The sequence below is a fragment of the Hippocampus bargibanti genome, linkage group LG08 (assembly GCF_051943395.1).
Source record: "Hippocampus bargibanti isolate YZ-2025 linkage group LG08, ASM5194339v1, whole genome shotgun sequence".
NCBI classification, from domain to species: Eukaryota; Metazoa; Chordata; class Actinopteri; order Syngnathiformes; family Syngnathidae; genus Hippocampus; species Hippocampus bargibanti.
In genome coordinates, this window is record NC_142741.1 from 12250153 (window position 1) to 12272794 (window position 22642).

Below are 22642 nucleotides of genomic sequence, written 5' to 3' on the forward strand. Positions count from 1 at the left end.
AGACCAGTCCAGAGCCGCTCCGGGATCCAGCGGTGAGTGGGGTCTCGGACTGACGTTGACGCGGACGTTGCACGGCTCGTCGTGGATGAGACTCAATTCGTCATGCACGACGACAGCGTGGCTGGACGTGGGCGTGCAATGCCAGTCACCCAGTTTCACCCTGGACGGCCACCTGGAAGGAGGTCTCGGCCGGACGTTTACGTGGACCTTGCGGCTCGTCGAGTGACGCAATTCAAACTCGACGAGGCTTGCGCTAACGTGGACGTAGCATTGCCAGGCACAGGGTGGAAATGAGACGGGTCCGATGTACCTGCGGGATCCGATGGTAGGCCGATTCATTCAGTCACGGTTTGCAAGGTGGTGATGGCGGGTGCGGATCCCAAAAAGCAGGCAGGAGTGAGTAGGAGGTTGTTTGACAAATTGTATTAAATTAAAGTCAGCAGGAACAAAATGTAAAACATCAAAATCATCTGAACGGAAAAAATACAAAGTAGCAAAAGAAGACCAAAAGTAAAACCCCGCCAAGGTTAAACAAACACGTACACGATGCATGTAGCAACCAAGCAGCAAACAAACAATGAACCGGCCCCGGATGATCGTGCCAGGTGTCCTTTTAAGTGTCATTGATTATAACGACCAGCACCTGCGAGGCTGCCGGCAGGGCTGACGTCGCTACCCGCTGGTCGCCAATCTGATCGGGACGACCAGCACCTGCGCAGGTGCAGGCGGGGCCGACAGCGCCCCCCGTTGGTCGACAACCAGATCATGACACCTTTAGGGCAGGGGTGGGCAAACTTTTTGACTCGCGGGCCGCATTGTGTTCTAAAAATTGACAGTGGGTCCGGGCCAGGAGCATTTGGAGGGAGTGTTTGGGCCGGAAATACGAAACCTAAAGCATTAAAGGACAACCGACGCCTCCGGACAAGTTGTGTCCATAATTTGTAAAATCACTTCAAATGACTTCGACTGAGCGTATTTTACAAAGATTCCACAGCATACAGCTATAGTTCACGTTTTAAGACTTGCGCTGAATATTAATGAAGTCTTGTTTTCGAGTTGTTGACGATCCCCATGTGACGTCACGTTTGGACCGCCCCTGACCGAGAAGGCGAGACCCAATGCATTTTGCGGTACTTTCTTTAGTCTGAAAACTTCCTGTTGATCCGTGTTGATGGCGAAATTAGAAGGAAAACACATAAATAACGTGATGGTGAATCGTTGTGTGTTGCACCAAGACAACCATTTGATATTCGCTGAACACAAATTCCCAGCTGACAAATCAGCTCATTTCCAAAGGAGCTTGGGCGCCATCTTCTGCTTTTTCTGGGTGCTACATTGCTGTCATTGACGGCTCGAATTGATATGGGAGGACTCCTTTAATCAATTGCAAACATTTATGCTTTCGTCTTCAGAACTATTTGAATCATATTCATAACTGGATGAGTAACAAGGAAGCATCTTCTCCGAATATGAAGCCATTGTTTTGATTCTCGACAAGGCAAGACATCTTGGCGTGACGTCACGAACAAGGGTGTGGGACCTTCTGAAACTGGCCATTTGCGGATTCATTTTGAAGTCATTTTTATTGGTGTTTTTCATGTAACTAAAAATATCAGCCTGCCTGTTTTGGGTATTTTAGATTCTATAAAACGTTTTTCTGATGTCAGTGGGAAACAAAAAAAACATGTGCCGGTTGTCCTTTAAATGTAGTGTGTACAAACCTCATAGCACAGTAAGTACACTACAACCCAAATTTATTAACGGTCTTTCAAATGTGAAAAATATCCCTGATCAGTTAATAAATTTGTCTCAAGGAATATGCAAGATATGGCGTTTACATAGTATTTCGCAGATACTTGGAGGAGGAAATGGAAATAGATTAAAATAACATATGCACTGTGATTTATCGAGATTGCGTCTGTTTTTAATAAGTTTCCATCAAAGGGGCAAAGTTAAAGAAATCAACAACAATTTATTGAAAAATGGAATCACTTTCAACATTCAAAGCATATTATTACACAACGAAATATTCAAGCGCAATAATACCTACTTGTGTTAAATTCCGCAAAATCATGGATGGTTTGTCCTGACCACGCGCTCTCCAAACTCTCCACTGACGCCCTCGCCTTCACGCGCAAACAATACACGTGTACCGTCGCCGAGCACACAGACATAGGCAACCTGCAGTTGAAATTTGCATACTCGGCACGGCAGCCAATCAGAAGCCTGCTTCTTTCTTCCGGACTTTCGCAAGCGTTCTAAGGTCGTGCATTTGCATATCATTTTCCAAAATAGGTGCACAGAACCTCAGCCCAGAAGAAAAATTCAAAAGAAGCTAACAACATATGTGACGCTACAAAACGTAAATTTACAGTAAACCGTGACTGTAGAGTGTACGTGAGACTTATGAAAGGGGCTTAGTGGCTTGTAGCAAGCAATGCAAACCTTGCATTGTGCACCGTGATGGCAAATGACTACTGCAGCAAAATCTAGACTGTAGATTTGTCATACATTATACTCTTTCATAACGGCCAGTTTCAGTGCAAATCAAACAGACACACTTCCCTTTGAAGAAATATTCACTATCCCACCGTGTCTGAAATTTTCTGCACGCACTTTCTACCTTTTGCTTCTTTGGTTCTGCCATGTTTAGTAACGGGTAAAAGTTGCCTTGATCAACAGTAGCTCCCCTCTGGTGTTAAAACGTAGAAGTACGGGCAAAATTTGAAGTCCGGGCCATATTCCATTCTGTTTATAAAATTTATTGCGGGCCAATTAAAAATGGACTGCGGGCCGCAGTTGGCCCGCGAGCCGTAGTTTGGACACCACTGCTTTAGGGCTTGTGTGATTTTTGTTTGTGTGTGTGCGCGTGTGAGTGTGTGTGTGTGTGTGTGTGTGTGTGTGTGTGTGTGTGTGTGTGTGTGTGTGTGTGTGTGTGTGTGTGTGTGTGTGTGTGTGTGTGTGTGTGTGTGTGTGTGTGTGTGTGTGTGTGTGTGTGTGTGTGTGTGTGTGTGTGTGTGTGAGAGAGAGAGAGAGAGAGTGCACGCTTCATAAGCCTGTTAGCACAACACACAAGAATTTAACAATCCTGTTGGACATCATTAAGTGACACTGTTGACTTGTCAGTCACTTAACACCGAGTGGGGCATGTTTTTACAGTTGTGTTTATGGTATAGCGCATTTGTGCGGACAGGTGTAAGGCAATAAATAAAAAGAAAGAGTATCAGATATAACTGCACCGTTTTGCAACCAAAAGGAGGCAATGAAAGTTTGTTTCATTTGAGTCACAACGCACGGCAGGGAAACATATTGTTCCTGTTACGTACAGGGTAAAAGCTGTTCTGCCAGGCTTGTGTTTGTTTAATGGACTCAGACAAGAGCATGATGATTTGATTGAAAGACTGGCGAGTTAATTCTTCTTTATTGGACCTGTTTCAAAGCAAATTAATCCCAAATGGATTGCATTTTCAATGAAATGCATGTAACAAGACTTGCATACAGTAATGACAAGATGATAGACAAGAAGGTGAAAAGAGAAATCTACTGGTCTGCGTTTTGCAGAGCTCGAGTGAACCCTGTAGATGAGTGTAGAATGTGATTTATTTAAAACTTTCAACACGGGTAGAAGTTTAGTGGTTGGAAATTGTATGGATGCATTTGTATGCACACACAATTGAGAAAAGAAAAGCCATCACATGGAGCGGACATCAGGGAAAATCCCCAAAGAGCAGCATGAAAAAAGTCATGTGAAGTCTCAAGTGACTTTACCAACAGACACGATGCAGTACAACACCAAATACTGTATATTCAGTTTTATTTTTGGCCACATCCAATAGATGGAAGGACGAAGAGGTCGTCCAACTTTAATGTAATTAATGTTTTGCCTTTAGTTCTGTTAGCTATGATGTAATTTATTTTTCTTCTGTGAATGGCACTGTTTCTTGTTACTTATTGGGCTATAGTCCAGTGTGCAATCTGCCTTTTTTTGGGTTTTGGATTGGGAGGGTTTTTTGGGGTGGATTTGATGGATGGATGGATGAATCTCGGTTGGTGGATAGAGGGCAAGGTGGGTAGGGGGGCAGGTGGATTGGGTGGATGGATGGGTGGGTGCCTCTGGATGTCATACAGTCTGTCATTAAAACCTTAATACTTTCTCACTTGAACCTTTCTACCTGCACAGTACATTTTTCTTGGTCTCACGTCACATCACGTCACAAATGGTTTCCACAAAATGACCCAAGTCAACCTGCGTGTCCTTATTCATTTCCTTTTTAAGGCACCAGTGAAATGATCAAGAGCATTTATTGAACATCTTCCCGAACTTCCTGCCTTCACCCCTTGAATTTGATTTCACATCTTTTACTTCATTTTTTCACACTTGTGAAATTGAAAGAGTGGAACAAGCATGAAACATTGAACTAGAGAAGGGGTCTCAAACTTGCAGCCCGCGGGCCAACTGCGGCCCCTGAAAGAATATTTTACGGCCTGCCTTGACATGAAAGATTAATGTTAATGCGGCCCGCATGATTGATATGAATGAAACTTGTGGGTGGAGCTGAACAAACCGCTGAACAAACCATGGAACAAACCACCATTTTGGAGCTCCAGAGGGAATTTAATCACCGATTTGCAGACTTCAAGACGCACAACGCCACATTTCAAATCTTTGCCGACCCATTCTCTTTTAATTTGCAAGATGCCCCTCCTGTATTCCAAATGGAGCTCTGTGACCTACAGTGCCACTCTGCACTCAAAGCCAAGTTCAGGGATGTGAATGGAAAAGCAGACAAGCTTGGGCAATGTTTGAGAGAGTTAACCCTCAGCTTCCCTGAACTTTCCCAAATGTTCAAGCGGACCATGTGTCTTTTTGTGAGCACATACTTATGTGAGAAGCTCTTCTCCAGCTTGAACTTCAATAAGTCCAAGTACAGGTCCAGACTTACTGATGAGCATCTTCAAGCCCTACTCAGAGTGTCCACTGCCTACTCCCTCAAGCCAAATGTGGCTCGGCTTTGTGAAAAGAAGCGCTGCCAGGTCTCTAGCAGCAAGAGTGTTCATGTTCGATATTTTATTTGTTAAGAAAGTTAAAGGTTAAATAACTGTGAATACAGACATTTGAAACTTTATTAAAATAATTAGTTTCCTGTGTTTTTTTTTCAGTCGTCTGTATCTGCCTTGTGATCATTATAATTATTTTATTTATTTATTACTGGTTAATTTATTTTTTATTCATTTTTCCATGTATTCATTTAATTCATTTTTTGTGTGTTAAAAATAAAGATTTTGAGAACATTGGAATGTTTTAGCTGTTCTTTTCTTGTGAAAATCCTGATGCGGCCCAGCCTCACCCAGACTCTGCCTCCAGCGGCCCCCGGGTAAATTGAGTTTGAGACCCCTGAACTAGAGTCTAGTACAGGGGTCGGGAACCTATGGCTCGCGAGCCATATATGGCTCTTTTGATGATTGCATCTGGCTCGCCGATAAATCTAAATACATATTCTCGCTTTTTTCTGTTCATTTTCTGTTGGGGCTGCGGTTGGCGGAAAGCGCAATTTTGATTGGATGATACTGGCCGTCAGTTGAAACAGGTAAACGCCCATTCAAATGAGCCCGAGGAGTCAAAATAAAGTACACTTCAGCTTGAATACACCGAGGGTTTGCCTTTGTGGAGAGAAAAGGTTCTGATTCTAATTTGCAATGAAACAATACCATCGATGAAACAGTCGAATCTCAATTACATTTTAACAAGCCCCATGTTAACGTTAGCATCAATATACTTCTGTGAGAAGTATATTGCATAGCAAGTGTGGAAGCTAATGAGTCGTGTGCAGGCTAGCTAGCATTAACTTTGCGTATGGAGCCGGCAAGTTGACTTTCATTCGTTCCGCTGGATTTTTACCAACATGAGGAACAGAAAACCATTCATGTTAACGGTGAGTACTATCACAAAGTTATTTTGAATATCAAATTCTGACATTTTGTAGAAAAGTGGCCGCCCGTGCGTGTGTGTGCGTGTGTGTGTGTGTGTGTGTGTGTGTGTGTGTGTGTGTGTGTGTGTGTGTGTGTGTGTGTGTGTGTGTGTGTGTGTGCTCGCTCGCGTGTTGTGGCTCTCACTGAAAAACATTTCTAAATATTTTACTTTTATGGCTCTCTTAGTCAAAAAGGTTCCCGACCCCTGGTCTAGTAACTAGACCAGCCATGGGCAAACTACAGCCCGCGGGCCACATACGGCCCGTTCGGCTTTTTAAACCGGCCCGCCGAACTTGTCAAAATTATAGTAAAAACAGCGTCTGATAGTCTGAAAAAGTTAGCGGATAAATCAGACAACTCTGAATAGTTGCCTGCCCAGCCATAAAGAAAGACGAGAAATCGCAAAAAAAAAAAACATTATGCAAAGTATATAGTTTTTTCTAAAATTAAGGCTGTACCTACCACAAACGCTATGTTACTTAATTTAGGGTAAATATGCTGAAGGTTTTATTGCAGTTGTGTTTTGCCATCATGGTGCACAACGCGTTCATTGCGTTGTCTCCTACGGGCCACTGAGCGCCTTTCATAACTCTCAAGTATCGATGAGAAGGTTTCTTCAGCCGTCATCTGTACAAAAGTGAAGGTTTCGGACGTTTCGCCTCCTATCCAAGAGGCTTCGTCAGCGAACTAAAGTCTGACTGGTCGTATCGGCCCCATTTATACGATACGACCAGTCAGACTTTAGTTCGCTGACGAAGCCTCTTGGATAGGAGGCGAAACGTCCGAAACCTTCACTTTTGTACAGATGACGGCTGAAGAAACCTTCTCATCGATGGACCACTCCTGTACGACTGAGAGCTTACACAGACATAACTCTCAAGTACACTTTACAGTCAGGGTTTAATGTAAATTTACCTTTTATAGCGACACATAGTTAGCTTCTTTTGAATCTTTCTTCTGGGGATAAGGTTCTGTGCATCTACTTTGGAAAATGATATGCAAACGCACGACTTTGCTTCGGCTTTCCCAAGCGTTCTTGGGAAAGTCCGAAGCAGGAAGCAAGCATCTGAGTGGCTGCTGTGCCGAGTATGCAAATTTCAACTGGAGGTAGCCTATGTTTGTGTGCTTGGCAATGGTACACGTGTACTGTTTGCTCATGAAGGCGAGCGAGGGCGTCCGAGTTTGTCGAGTGGTCAGGACAATCCATCCATGATTTTGCGGAGTTTAACGCAAGTAGATATTATTGAGCTTGAGTATTTCGTTGTGTAATAATATGTATTGAATGTGATTGCCTTTTTCAATAAATGTTGATTTCTTTAACTTTCCACTTTCGATTGAAACTTATTAAAAACAGACGCAATCTTGATAAATCACAGTGCGTATGTTATTTTAATCTATTTAGATTTCCTCCTCCCAGTATCTGCAAAATAGTATGTAAATGCCATATCTTGCATATTCCTTGAGACAAATTTATGAACTGATAAGGCATTTTCTTCCACATTTGAAAGACAATCAATCAAAAACATCCCTTTCATCCCTTTGCTGATGTGAAATGTAAATTTCTCCACTGCAAGACTAATAAAGGAAAATCCAATACAACCCAAATTGGGTTGTAGTGTTCTTACTGTGCTATGAGGTTTGCACACACTAGATTTAAAGGACAACCAACATCACTTTTTTGTTTCCTAACTGACATCAGAAAAATGTTTTATAGCATCTAAAATACCCAAAACATGCAGTATGATATTTTTAGTCAAATGAAAAACACCAATAAAAATGAATTAAAAAAAAACGAAACCGGAAGTGGCCAGTTTCAGAAGGTCCCGCCCCCTTGTTCGTGGTGTCACGCCAAGACGTCTTGCCTTGCTCGAGAATCAAAACAATGGCTTCAGATTCAGAGAAGATGCTTTCTTGTTACTCATCCAGTTATGAATATTATTGAAATAGTTCTGAAGAGGAAAGCATACATGTTTGCAATTGATTAAAGAATTTATTCCGTGTCATTTTGAGACATCAGGGGGCGAGGGGATGTCGCACCCAAAAAAGGCAGAAGATGGCGACAATCTTCCGTGTGGAAATGGCTCAACATTTTTGTCACAACACACAAGGATTCACCATTGCGTTATTTATGTGTTTTCCTTCTAATTTCGGCATCAACACGGATCAACATAAAGTTTTCAGACTAAATAAAGTACCGCAAAATAAATTGCATGATCAAAGGACTGCTACAGTGTGTCCTTTCTCAGTCAGGGGCGTTCCTTCAGTGACATGACGTGAGGACTTGTCACCAACTCAAAAACAAGTCTTCAGGAATATTCAGCGCGGTCTTAAAACGTAAAATATAGCTATATGCGGTGAAATCTTTGTAAAATACACTCAATAGAAGTCATTTGAAGCGATTTGAAAAATTATGGACACAACTTGTCCGGAGACGTCGGTTGTCCTTTAATGCTTTAGTATATCCGGCCCAAACATTCCCTCCAAATGATCCTGGCCCGACCGCTCCGTCAAATTTTAGAACCCATTGTGGCCCGCGAGTCAAAAAGTTTGCCCACCCCTGAACTAGACTCAAGCATGCAAGCATGAAACAAGCATGAAACATTGAACTAGAGTCTAGTTCAGTGTTTCATGTTGTTCCACGAGACCAGGGTTGTCAAACTCAAATTCACAGAGGGCCAAAATTTAAAAAAAAGAACGTTGTCGAGGGCCAATGCCATTTTTTTATTAATTTGTTGATGTTTTTATTATATTTGAGATACAGTACACTACTGTATTAACCATCCTAATATATTACAATTGATTTTTTGCTTAAATACTGAAACCAGAACAGGTTTAAGAAAATAATAACAATTAAAACTGAAAAAAATATCAGGCTTAAATATCTTTAACTTTATTCATTTTAATTGTAACTTAAATGTTTTCATCACAGACCATCAAGGTCAACACCTCAAGAAAATATATCTTTGAACAGACCAGTAAATACAATAATATGTTTCCATTTTAGTTTTTTTCACTGTTGAGTCACTCTGATGATGCACATGGGTCCAAGCCAGACAATTGGCATCACTTTTTACATGGAAGCAATGTTCCCTCTAATTTTTCATGTGTCTGAGCAGACACACAAGCTCCCTAGCACACTGAGAACCACTGTGATCAGATGTGTACGCTGTGGCCACACATGAACGGTGCGTATGGGCAGGGCATTAAATTACATTCCAAAATCGTACAAAAAAATGGGTGGTGTCTGTCCCCCATTTTAGCTTGGGTCCTCAACCAGAGGCCAGGAAGCTTGATGGTTCTGCACAGTATCCGGGCTGTTCCTAGCACTGCGCTTTTCTGGACCGATATATCTGATGTTGTTCCCGGGATCTGTTGCAACCACTCGTCTAGTTTGGGGGTCACTGCCCCGAGTACTCCGACCACCACAGGCACGACTGTCACCTTTACCTTCCAGGCTCTCTCCAGCTCCTCTCTGAGCCCTTGGTATTTCTCGAGTTTCTCATGTCCTTTCTTTCTGATGTTTCCATCACTCGGGACCGCTACATCCATGACAACGGCTTTCCTTTGCCCTTTATCTATGACCACCATATTTGGTTGGTTGGCCATTACCATCTTGTCAGTCTGTATCTGGAAGTCCCAGAGGATCTTTGCTCGGTCATTCGCTACTACCTTGAGAGGTGTTTCCCATTTTGACCTGGTTATGGCGTTCCATGTAGGCTTTCCTTGCCAGCATCTTACACCCTGCAGTTATGTGTTGGATTGTCTCAGGTGCCTCTTTGCACAACCTACACCTTGGGTCTTGCCTGGTGTGGTATATCCGTGCCTCTATGGCTCTGGCGTTCAGGGCCTGCTCTTGAGCAGCCAGGATGAGTGCCTCTGTGCTGTCCTTGAGGCCAGCCCTCTCTAGCCACTGATAGGACTTCTTGAGATCAGCCACTTCAGTTATGGTTCGGTGATAGGGGCTTTTCCTCCCATCATTGTCCCTCTTCCAGCACCTTATCCTATGTTTCCCATTGTCTGAGACATTCTCTGAGTACATCATCCGTTGGAGCCTTCTCTTTGATGTATTCATGGAGCTGGGATGTTTCATCCTGGACAGTGGCTCTCACACTCACTAGTCTGCGGCCTCCTCTTACACCCTTTGAGGAATCCTTCATGATCAGGATTGTTTTCATTTGTGCTGCTAGGTGCTCGTGGAGTGCTGTGAGTTTCCATAGCCAGTAGGTGTGGATCAAATACGGGCCTGGTGCCATCCAGTTTTTCATACCTGAGACTCTTTCTTGTATACCTGCCGCTGTGATGGTAACTGGGTTCTGTTCAGGGAGGTTGCTGTGCTCCTCTTTCAGAGTCACCAGCCATTGTGCACTGCTGTTATGTGCGACCTCCTTCTCCCATATGCCTTTCTTTCAGTTCTGCTTTGCTGTTAGAACCCTGCCACTGAGCGTACACTTTTGCAGGTTGTGTTATTCTTCGGGCCTCATTCTCTTTCGTGTACCTCTTTAGGCGACTGGACAAGGCCTGGAGCCTTTGTTTGGCAGTTTCGAGTGCTTCAGGTATGGTTATTTGCATGTACCTCTTGGGTATTGGCCTTTTATTCACACCTCTCTGGATTTCCGTCAATTGACTCACATCTTTCCGAGCCGCCTTGATCTTGGCCTCCAACCGTCTTTTCCATGGTGGGTAATGAATCTCGTGGCTCTCATGGTTGCTCTTGTAGCCGAGCATCTCTAGGATCACTGATGCTGAGGTGTATATCAGCTCATTGGTTTCCGTGATCGTTCCGGTCGGGATCATTCTCAGTGCTGCATTCACAGTTTCCATGAGACTTTCAGGTGGTACTTCACATAGCCGTTGTAATCGGTTTCTTGGTTGCCCAGTTTTCATTCTTGCCATGATCTTAACTCTCAGGTCAGTTGCTGCCTCGCTCAGCATTTCATTCATTGGGGCTGGCTTCCCAATCTCATCATTCATTGGGGCTTGCCTCCCAATCTCTGGTTGAACCTCTTCCTCTGATGTGGCAGCCTGGGGCCCTTCACCTCGGAATTTGTATTGTACCTCATCAATCTCAAGTTGTGATAGCAATTGCCGTTTGTGGATATTGGAACACTGAGCTACTAGTTGTTTCCTGGTCGGGATCTATCTATCTATCTATCTATCTATCTATCTATCTATCTATCTATCTATCTATCTATCTATCTATCTATCTATCTATCTATCTATCTATCTATCTATCTATCTATCTATCTATCTATCTCGTTGTGTGTTGCACCAAGACAACTATTTGATATTCGCTGACATAAATTCCCAGCAGACAAATCAGTCCATTTCCAACGGAGCTTGGGCGCAATCTTCTGCATTTCTGGGTGCTACATTGCTGTCATTAACGGCTCGAATTGATATTGGATTGGATATGCCTTTATTAGTCTCACAGTGGAGAAATTTACATTTCACAGCAGCAAAGTGATGAAAGGAATGAAAGTAGAAAAACGAAATACATGAGCTGCTGGAAAGGCAGCCACTCTCGCGGCGCCGATATGGGAGGACTCCTTGAATCAATTGCAAACATTTATGCTTTCCTCTTTAGAACTATTTGAATCATATTCATAACTGGATGAATAACAAGAAAACATCTTCTCCGAATCTGAAGCCATTGTTTTGATTCTCGATCAAAGGCAAGACGTCTTGGCGTGACGTCACGAACAGGGGGGTGGGACCTTCTGAAACTGACCATTTCCGGATTCATTTGAAGTCATTTTTATTTGTGTTTTTCATTTAACTAAAAATATCAGCCTGCCTGATTTGGGTATTTTAGATGCTATAAAACGTTTTTCTGATGTCAGTGGGAAACAAAAACAAAAAATGGTGCCAGTGCCTTTAAATGTAGTATGTACAAACCTCATAGCACAGTAAGAACACTACAACCCAATTTATTAACTGTCTTTCAAATGTGAAAAATATCCCTGATCAGTTAATAAATTTGTCTCAAGGAATATGGCGTTTACATACTATTTCGCAGATACTTGGAGGAGGAAATGGAAATAGATTAAAATAACATGCACTGTGATTTATCAAGATTGCGTCTGTTTTTAATAAGTTTCCATCGAAGGGGCAAAGTTAAAGAAATCCACATTTATTGAAAAATGGAATCACTTGCAAAATTCAAAACATATCATTACACAACGAAATATTCAAGCTCAATAATACCTACTTGTGTTAAATTCCGCCAAATCATAGATGGTTTGTCCTGACCGCGCGCTCAACAAACTCCTCACTGACGCCCTCGCCTACACGCACAAACAAAACACGTGTACCGTCGCCGAGCACACAAACATAGACTACCTGCAGTTGAAATTTGCATTCTCGGCACGGCAGCCAATCAGAAGCCTGCTTCTTTCTTCCGGACTTTCGCAAGCGTTATAAAGTCGTGCAATTGCATGTCATTTTCCAAAATAGATGCACAGAACCTCAGACCAGAAGAAAGATTCAAAAGAAGCTAACAACATATGTGACGCTAAAAAAACGTAAATTTACATTAAACCGTGACTGTAAAGTGTACGTGAGACTTATGAAAGGGGCTTAGTGGCTCGTAGGAAGCAATGCAAACGTTGCATTGTGCACCGCAATGACAATCGACTACTGCAGCAAAATCTACGGCCATGCACATTTACCGTAAATTAAGCAAGGTAGCATTTGTAGTAGGTGCATTCTTGATTTAAAAAAAAACTTTATACTTTGTTACAATGGTTTTTTAATGGGCCTCACCCCTCTTGATATATATTAGCAAGGTCCAAATCCAGTGTCCTGTCGTGTGGTCCCAACTGGCAATGAGTTCCACGCAGCAATCAACTTCTTCACAGAGCACAGCAATCGAGCTTGTCTTTCCCCAAGCTGCACACTCAGCAGCTCATGTATTTCGTTTTTCTACTTTCATTCCTTTCATCACTTTGCTGCTGTGAAATGTAAATTTCTCCACTGTGAGACTAATAAAGGCATATCCAATCCAATCCAATCCAATCCAATCCAATACAGTAAAGTCTCGTTATATCGATATTCAAGGGAGTCCGAAAAAATATCGATATAACCGGGACTATCGATATATCCGACCCTGTTTGCATGTAATTTTCTCCGTGCGTGCATAGAAATAGTATCGATATAACCGGGACTATCGATATAACCGGGACTATCGATATAACCGAGACTATCGATATATCCGATATATCCGATATATATATATATATATATATATATATATATATATATATATATATATATATATATTTACTTGGTCTAACTACATTATATCAATTCTAAAATTAGATATTAAGTAATGCATTTCTGTTTTATTTTATTTTGTGCGCTACATAGATGTTCTTGTGCGCGCTTGCGCACGCGCGCAGTTTAGAGGGAACATTGCATGCAAGTCCGTCAATCTCTGGAATCAGGCTCTGCGCAGAGGAAATCCTCAGGACTGAATGAAGGTGTCCATCGGTGAGACAACTACTATGTGGTTTTTTGTTCATCTTCATTAACGACAACAGTTGCTCACACAGATATGTGCTCCCGAACATAGAGAATATTTGCACAGCCTTTGCATGGAGTTCGGGCAACGTGTCAGGGAGTTAAGGTGGACATTACGCAGCACTGACAGAGTCATATTTTGACTTGAGCGTGTCATGACATTGCAGCTCAATAAGCTCCATTTGGAGATTGTTTGGTGTGTTGTTCACACTAAAGATAAAGGGGTTGCAAAAAAGTACAAATCTACATTTTTGGGCTTCAAAGTCGCCAAATTGTCGCACATAAATGACAACACTTCGTGCGGCGAGTATAGCCAATGCCGTGGCATTTTCGGCAATCAAAAGAGACAGTTCCGGGACTCATAGAAAAATGCTGCCGCAATTGCGGGACGATTGCCACACATGGAGGCTGCCACACATCGAGCCTGCTCCATTTTCCTTCCGTTCATATTTTTAAGACACAAACCGAAAGTGTCGCGGACGGCAGTGCCACTACTATCACTTAGCTTCCTTCTCCACATCGAGAACTCCCGCCCCCAGCACAGGCTGCTCTCCTATTGGCTGCGCCTAGTGTCGTTATAGCGTTTTGACACTCGTATTAAAAATGTTTTAAATCGGGTGTCAAGGCGTCAAACGCCACCCTTGCGCGACACTGTCGCGCAAGGGTGGGCTCTGTCGCTGACGTCGCACATACACAATGAATGGCTCCGTTGACGCCACCCGGCGCTTGACGCTTTCAAAGTATAGGCATCTTTAGCGGTACGTGACCAGCGCCCGTGTAGCAGAGCCATTTTCAGTTTCAGACGCTAGCTCGTGTGTAGCAGACGAGATTGAAGTGTTTGTGTTAAAAGGTAAAAATGGGAAGCAGAAGAAGATTGATGCCTTTTTTACATTGCATACATAATACAGTAAGATGTAAGCGTTGCAGTTTCCCTGTTGTGTTATGTACATGCCCACTGTACTGTATATGAATGCAATCGTTTTTTGCAACAATGTTTTTTGTTTTGTCTGCTGAAGCGTGATGATTTTGAAAATTACTGTACATTCCATACTGTGTATTAAAGGACAACCAATGTCACTTTTTATTCAAATGCAAAACACCAATAAAAATGACTTCACGCCAAGACGCCTGGCATTGCTTGTGAATCCAAACAATGGCTTCAGATTCAGATAATATGCTTTCTTGTTACACATCCAGTTATGAATATGATCCAAATACACTGTAGTTCTGAAAAGGAAAGCATATATGTTTGCAATTGATTAAATAATTATATGTTCTATTTTGAGGCAACATTGGGGGAATATCTCTCACCCATATTTCTTATATGGCGCTTGGATGCCCTCTTTTGGCGGCTTTTGTTAATGCAGTTCGGTGCAGGACGGATATATCGACAGTACGGTTATATCGACATTTTTTCTAACTCCCGAGAATATCGATATAACAAGACTTTACTGTATTTGAAATCATCTCGCAGCCCCAATATAATTGTAGTGTGGGCCACAATTGGCCCACGGGCCTGAGTTTGACATGTCTGCACTAGATAGTCAATTGTCAGATGTGATTTTAAGGACATTATTCACAAATGTGAAAAACGTGGAGAGTCTTTACTGCCAGAGCTTCCGGGTAGAGTGAACGCTGGCGCGAATGGCTGCCGGTGCTCACCCGCACAAAAAAATTCCCATGAATGTTAAGTGTCCTTGAGAGTTTTGAAAGGCGCTTAGAAATTAAATGACTTATTATATTATTATTATATACAGTAAAGTCTCGTTATATCGATATTCTAGGGAGTCCGAAAAATATCGATATAACCGGGACTATCGATATATCCGACCCTGCGCGCATGTAATTTTCTCCGTGCGTGCATAGAAATAGTATTGTAATAAGCGGGACTATCGATATAACCGATATCGATATAATGAGACTTTACTGTAGTTAATTGAGACAATCAAGCTAACCTTAAATTGCATTTTCCTCACTTAAGAAGAAATGCCGGCGATTTACTTGATGCCAGACACCTTAAATTTTGGTTGGTTCTGTGGTTTATCTTTTCATAAAGACTGGAATTTACTTTGCTTTGGTTGTTCTATGTTGTGCGTTTGATAAACACACAGGAGAACAAAGGCAGCGCGATCGGAGAGTGATGTGATTCCCGAAATAGAAATAAGCAGAAGGACAAATTGTGTTGCACACAGAGAGAGACAAGATGATAAGACCCAAGCACAACCAAGACAGCTAATATCTACTGGTACATAAATATAAAGCGTAATTGCCATCCGTAGGGTCGCTAAGGAGCGTGAAGCCATCATCTCAGTGTCGGGGTTGTGACTTGGTTAATTGCCATCACTACTCCTTGCCAAATCACCTGTGATAGGGGTGACTGAGCATTCATGGATCCCAAATGACCCGGAGAAAAAAAGCTCGGCCAAAAGATCGATCACCCCAAATATCAACCTTGTCTAATAACAAGCATCAGATGAGGAACAAATCAACAATGTATTACTAGCATGAGAAATTGTTGCATCGTATATGAAAGGTTTAAAATCCAATCACTTGAGAATTTGATCCATCCATCCATTTTCCAGACCGCTTCATCCTTGCGGGGAGTGCTGGAGTCTATCCCAGCCATCTTCAGGCACTAGACGGTGGACACCCTGAATTGGTTGCCGGCCAATTGCATTTTTTTTTTACAAATCCATCACGACATACACAGTTTTGTTCGTTTGAGATAAAGAAATATTTAATTTGTGGACCTTCCATTTGCTTACTTTACATGCAAATGACTCTTTTCTATGTGATATGATTCCAATTTGTGTTCTCCCTTTGAAACGTGCTGAATTTGCTAGTTTTCGTGAGATCTTTTTTTAGCTGCTCCCTTTTGTTGTTTTTAACTTCTGTCACTCGACTTACTGTCATTCTTTCAAGACGACTATCACAGAACTTTAATTGTTCTCCCCGATGCTCGTGTACTGTAATCTTGCTAACAAAGGCTCTCATCTTCAGGCCATGCGGCTGCAAACAATCACATCAAATCAATTTGCTCCCAACTGGAGCAGCAAGTGTGGCCACTTAAAGACACATTCACAGACACTGGCGTGCGTGAAATCATATTGTGCACAATTGTAGGCACAGTGACAGAAATATCTGCAGACATAAAGCTGCCTGTTGGACAGATGCAACATATGTGTCAAGCACACACGCACACAAATGTACATGCACACACGCTCACACGCACACACCTACAGATAGATGCACGGACACAAATCACAGATTTAATTTTAGCAACAAGAAATAAACTTGAACGTCTGTAAAAATGAGATCTGAAGCATATATTTGCATCAATATAGTTGTCTGTGTAGGTCGATCTGTGTAATATAAGTCTAGCCTTTGTGCAGTTTATCAGCATGAAGCAGTGCTAATCCAATTGGTTGAGATCCAGATCTTTTGAATGGATGTGGGTTCCTTGGCAATTGAGAGAGGACATGTAGGATTAAACGCTGGTTAATTAATTATGTATCAAGTGCTCTCTCCAAAAGACTAATCAAATCCTTGCAGAAAATCTTGAGTGTGAGGCTCCAAATAATCGACACTCCAACATGCATACAGACACCTTTTTTTCCAGGTCTGTATCCATAATTAAACATACAGGTAACATCCGATTTACGACCGGAGCGAGTTACGACCACCCGTACTTATGACCACGACGGCCAGACCCTTTTTTTTTTTTTATTCTACGGCTGGGACCGCTACGGTGGCAGCCCAGCAATCGCTGTCAAAAGACCTTATGTAGCATTGCGGCTGCGTTGCCAGATCCGCTCAAGATTCACCATGCCTCGTTTATCTTAACAGAGAATATTACAGCATTGCACAAAATGAGGATACAAAATAATTGTTTCTTCACAAACGCGTACGACAATTTTGGCCAGCCAGCGCGTGATGGCACCGGCGGGGGAGAGTGTCCACCGACGCCAAGGCGGGTGGGTGTCAGTAGCTCGGGTCGAGGGTCCCCCGACGCTGGCCAAGGCGAAACCCGAGGCGGGTCGGCCATCGGCGCTCGGGTGCGCGGGATCGGCGCGACGAGAACGCCGCGTCGGCCCCACGCCGCCACCACCTCTTTGAGACTTTTTTCCTCCGGCGTCCGCCTAAGTACGAGCGTGTGTGTTGGGCAACCTCTACTGGCTTCTCTGTTAGCAGGGAGAGCTATTTTTCAAAAGCGCGCATGCGTGGGAAGCCGTGTTTATTTGGGTCAGCAGAACGACACAGTAATAAAAATCGATAATACGAAATATAAAATGATAAAAATGACACTAAAAGTTATAAGATTTATAATTGTTTGGTATATAATAGCATTCTATAGAAAATGTTCTTTAAAAACAACAGATTGACATTGTATACTATTCTGCCGTATAAACCTCGCGTCGGCCATTTTGAATGCATTTCGACCGTTTGACTTACGATTGTTTTGTCGGAACGGAACCTGGTCGTATGTCAGATGTTACCTGCATTTGACACAATAACTACTGTTGTATCACAAGCAATTACACCAACAAGCAAAGACTGTCCCTTCCGCTCTGCATCTCCTTTCATTTTTGTCTTATTTTTGTTGTTTGTTTATTCTTTTATGTGTTGCCACTAGGCTTTACTCAATCCAAAAAAAGGATGATCACTGAGTTCACAGCATTGACGCCATTGTTCAAATGCAGTCAGCTGCAACAGCTGCAGAGCTCAAACAAGAGATAGATTAAAAGGGCAATTAACAGAAACATTTGACTCACTTGAAAAAAAGACCAACATCTCCTTTTGTCTTTCAGATGATACATGAGCATATTTTGAGGGGTGGATGTCGGATGAGGGCATTTAGCATGCAATATGAAAAGCCATGATTGTCAACCCTTTGTTTTACTGCCGGCAAGATGCATTTTGTAGCAAGCTTCTGTAAATTGATGAAAAGGTTTCTTCAGCCGTCATCTGTACTTCTTTGAAGGTGTCGGACGTTTCGCTTCTTATCCAAGAAACTTCGTCAGCAAACTCAAGTCTTACTGGTAGTTTAGGCCATATATATATATATATATATATATATATATATATATATATATATATATATATATATATATATATATATATATATATATATATATATATATATATATATATATATATATATATATATATATATATATATATATATATATATATATATATATACAGTAAAGTCTCGTTATATCGATATCGGTTATACACTGCTTATTACGATATTATTTCTATGAACGCAAGGAGAAATTTTACATGCCGCAGGATCGGATATATCGATAGTCCGGTTATATCGATATTTTTTCCGACTCCCGAGAATATCGATATAACGAGACTTTACTGTATACACACACACACACACACACACACACACACACACACACACACACACACACACACACACATATATATATATATATATACGAGCGACTGGCCGTATATATGGCCGCTAATATATATACATATATATATATATCCCTACTGTCCAGGCATGGCGGTGCCGGACTCTGCTATGATAGGTCCCTGCTCTCAGGTTGGGGGGACCAGAGGTCTACTCCCTGCCACTCCATTGATTGTTCCTATTGTCCTGACGAGCGACTGGCCTGAATGGCCCACTTCAGTATTCTTAATCCTATTTTGCCTAAGTAGGCTGTTGTACGAACGATACAAATTGAACCTCACCCCACCAAACCGGTTTAATGAAGGAATGAAGGATTTAGTTGTTTTATGAAAATGGCTTATTTTACTCCCCTTTCAAACCATCTATGTTCTTTCGCTAATATTTTAACCTCATTGTCGTCAAATGAGTGGTTGCTAGCTTTTAGGTGCATATGTACTGCCGATTGAGGCCCACTAGTATTATCCCTGCGATGTTGATAAAGTCTTTTTTGAGAATTTGTTGAGTCTCCCCAATGTGCTGGTCTTTACAATTTTCATTCTTACAACGTATTGAATAAACTACATTACTTTGTTTTTCATTTGGGAGCCAATCTTTTGGATGCACTAATTTCTGCCTTAAAGTGTTTAGCGGTTTGAAATAAGTAGGAATTTTGTGTTGCCAGAGGACTCTTTGTAGTTTTTCAGAAATTCCTGCAATGTAAGGTACTGCTACTCCTCTCCTTTTTGTGTCTTCAGAATTCAGAATTCTTTCTTTCTGACATTTTTTAAATGACCACTGAGGGTACCCACAGTTAATGAGTGCTCTCGGTTTTGTCCCCGGGAAGGATGTGAGGGCCTATTTCTCAATCTCTTCCATGTACAGATTAGCCACTATGGGTGAAACTGATGAGCACAAAGCACAACCATGAATTTGTGTGTAGATTTTTTCCCTGAATTGAAAATATGTAGTATGAAGGCAGATTTCCAATAATTGGCAGATGTGGTCCAGTTTAAGTTTGGTTCTTTCATGCAGGGAAACGTCCGCCAGCAGTCTCGTCCTCACCACTGAGACTGCTGCTGGGGTTGGGACAGATGTAAAGAGAGAAGTCACATCGTAAGATACCAATGTTTCGTCAGGTTCCAATATGAGGTCTTTGATTCTCTCTACAAATCCTGTGGTGTTCTCTACGTGATATTCTGTGTTACCAACCAACGGATAAGATAGTCTTTAAATATTTGGCTACATTGTATGTAGAGGAGTCAATCGATGAGAAGGTTTCTTCAGCCGTCATCTGTACAAAAGTGAAGGTTTCGGACGTTTCGCCTCCTATCCAAGAGGCTTCGTCAGCGAACTAAAGCTGACGAAGCCTCTTGGATAGGAGGCGAAACGTCCGAAACCTTCACTTTTGTACAGATGACGGCTGAAGAAACCTTCTCATCGATGGACCACTCCTGTACGACTGAGAGCTTACATAGAGGAGTCAATGCTACAAACAATGGGTCTGAGGGGAAACCCATTTTCATGTATTTTTGGCATCTTCAAATAAGAACAGATGACGGCTGAAGAAACCTTTTCATCGATGGACCACTCCTGTATGACTGAGAGCTTACACAGACTTCTGGAAATAGAAAATTATTATTTGCTCATGCTGTGATAATGCTCTGTGTGAGGACGCGCAATCTATTGCCACGCACAGCTAAGGGCACGTATCTTGTTGCAGTCGCGGCTTGCATCTGAACATTGTGTGCAGAGAGAAAGATGCCACAAGCTGCACTCCAGGCAGTGCAACGATATTCACCATTACCGTCCCACATCTGTTTCTGTTTGTAGTAGATGGGACGCCTCCTCATTGTTTAGTCACTCCCGTTAACCATTCAAAAGATTGTCAAATCTAATCCCAAACTAATGACATTGAGTGGCAGGACAACACAGAGCATTGAGGCAGAAAATGCCAACATCAGGTTGATGTTGGCATTTTCTGCCTCAATGCTCCATGTTTTCCGACAGGTAACGTCCGACTTACGACAGGGTTCCGTTCCGACAAAACGGTCATAAGTCAAACGGACATAAATTGAAACGCATTCAAAATGGCTGACGCGAGGTTTATATGACAGGATAGTATATGATGTCAATTTGCTGTTTTTAAGTAACGTTTTCTATTGAATACTATTATATACCAACATGTTCACCGTTCATTTATAAATCTTATAACTTTTAGTGTCATTTTAATCATTTTATAGTTCATATCATCAATCTTTATTACTGCGTCGGCGCACACGCTTTCTGCTGACCCAAATAAGCACGGCTTTCAACGCATGCGAGCTGTCCAAAAATCGCTCTCCGTGCTAACGGAGAAGTCACCCAACACACACAGGTGGACGCCGAAGCAAAAACGTTTTACCGGTTGCCCTCTCCCCGGCCGTCCCCCGCGCCGACGTGCGGCACGACCCAGGGTGAACGGCGACTCGCCCAACCCGCCCAACCCACCATCTCGCCACGCAGCAGGACGACCGTGACACCGACGCGGCGTTTGCGGCGCGGCGATCCCACCCGCTCGAGCGCCGACAACCACCGAGTCCTTGGACACCCCCCCCCCCCTCCGATTGTTATGCGAGTGAGAAGATACTGTCATGCTGGAGAATATTATCATACGCGTTTGTTAAGAAACAGTTATTTTGTATCATCATTTTGTGCAATGCTGCTCCGGCAAATAAACATCCTACTTGTTCGATATTGTCACGTTCGGATTGACAGCAGCTATATACATATACAGTGAGACCTCAACTTACAAACACCTTATCTTACAAACTTTTCGTCTTACAAACTTTTCGTCTTACAAACGTCAAATTTATGAAAATTAAACCTTATAATAAGCACTATTTTCATAATACACACCAACCACGGCTGGCGTAGTGATCTTCGGCGGAAGCACACGACCGAACAGCACCAGAGGTTAAGTTACCAACAGTCCTTGTTGAAGGTGACTCTCCTTCCATAAGCCATCAACGACCATCAAAAAGGTAAATAAATCTTTATTTTACAGCACAGTTTATTTCTTTAATTACAGTCCTCATGTAATGCGCCTCTCTTTCCAAACAGCGATTCCCTTTGACCTTCGACCTCCAACGCCATTCCATCAAGCCATAAATGACCATCACAAATGTAAATAAAGTGACTTTATGATACAATGCAGTGTATTTCTTTCATTACAATACAAAAGCACATTTATTATACATAGAATAAGGTATGGTGTGTGTAGTTTTAAGGCTTATTTAGTTGAAAAGTATATTTTATGGAAACCCGTGAACGGATTATTCCCATTTTAATGGTTTCCTATGGGAATTTATTTTTTGAGATACACACTTTTCGCCTTACACACTCTGTCTGGGAACCAATTAAGTTCGTAAATTGAGGTCTCACTGTATACTGTAAAAGTGTTTTTTGTGAGGCACGTCAGGAAGAAGGTAAGAGTTGGGTTATTGAGCTTGTGCTTGTCGGTTCTCTTAGATCGTCAGTATCAAATTCAAGGCCAAGGGGCCAAATCAGGCCCGCCACATTATTTTATTCGGTTTGCGAAAGCAAAGCAAACTAGTGAAATTCAATGATGCCTGCTAAACTCAAAATGTCAAATTGTCCCTTGTAAACCACAATAATAGTCATTATTTTTAACTACAAATTTGAAAACTAGTTATTCATTAATTTGTTGTGCGCTTTTATGTAATATGTGGAGGGGATGAAACATTCTAT

At 42.1% G+C, this 22642-nt stretch overlaps 2 protein-coding genes across 2 annotated transcripts in view; one reads left to right on the forward strand and one right to left on the reverse strand.

The window, feature by feature from the left end:
* Positions 1 to 22642, forward strand: part of LOC148894551 (uncharacterized) — a 133005-nt gene that overhangs the window by 69638 nt on the left and 40725 nt on the right. The window lies entirely within an intron of this gene.
* efnb2a (ephrin B2a) overlaps positions 1 to 22642 on the reverse strand; it is a 59860-nt gene that overhangs the window by 12115 nt on the left and 25103 nt on the right. The window lies entirely within an intron of this gene.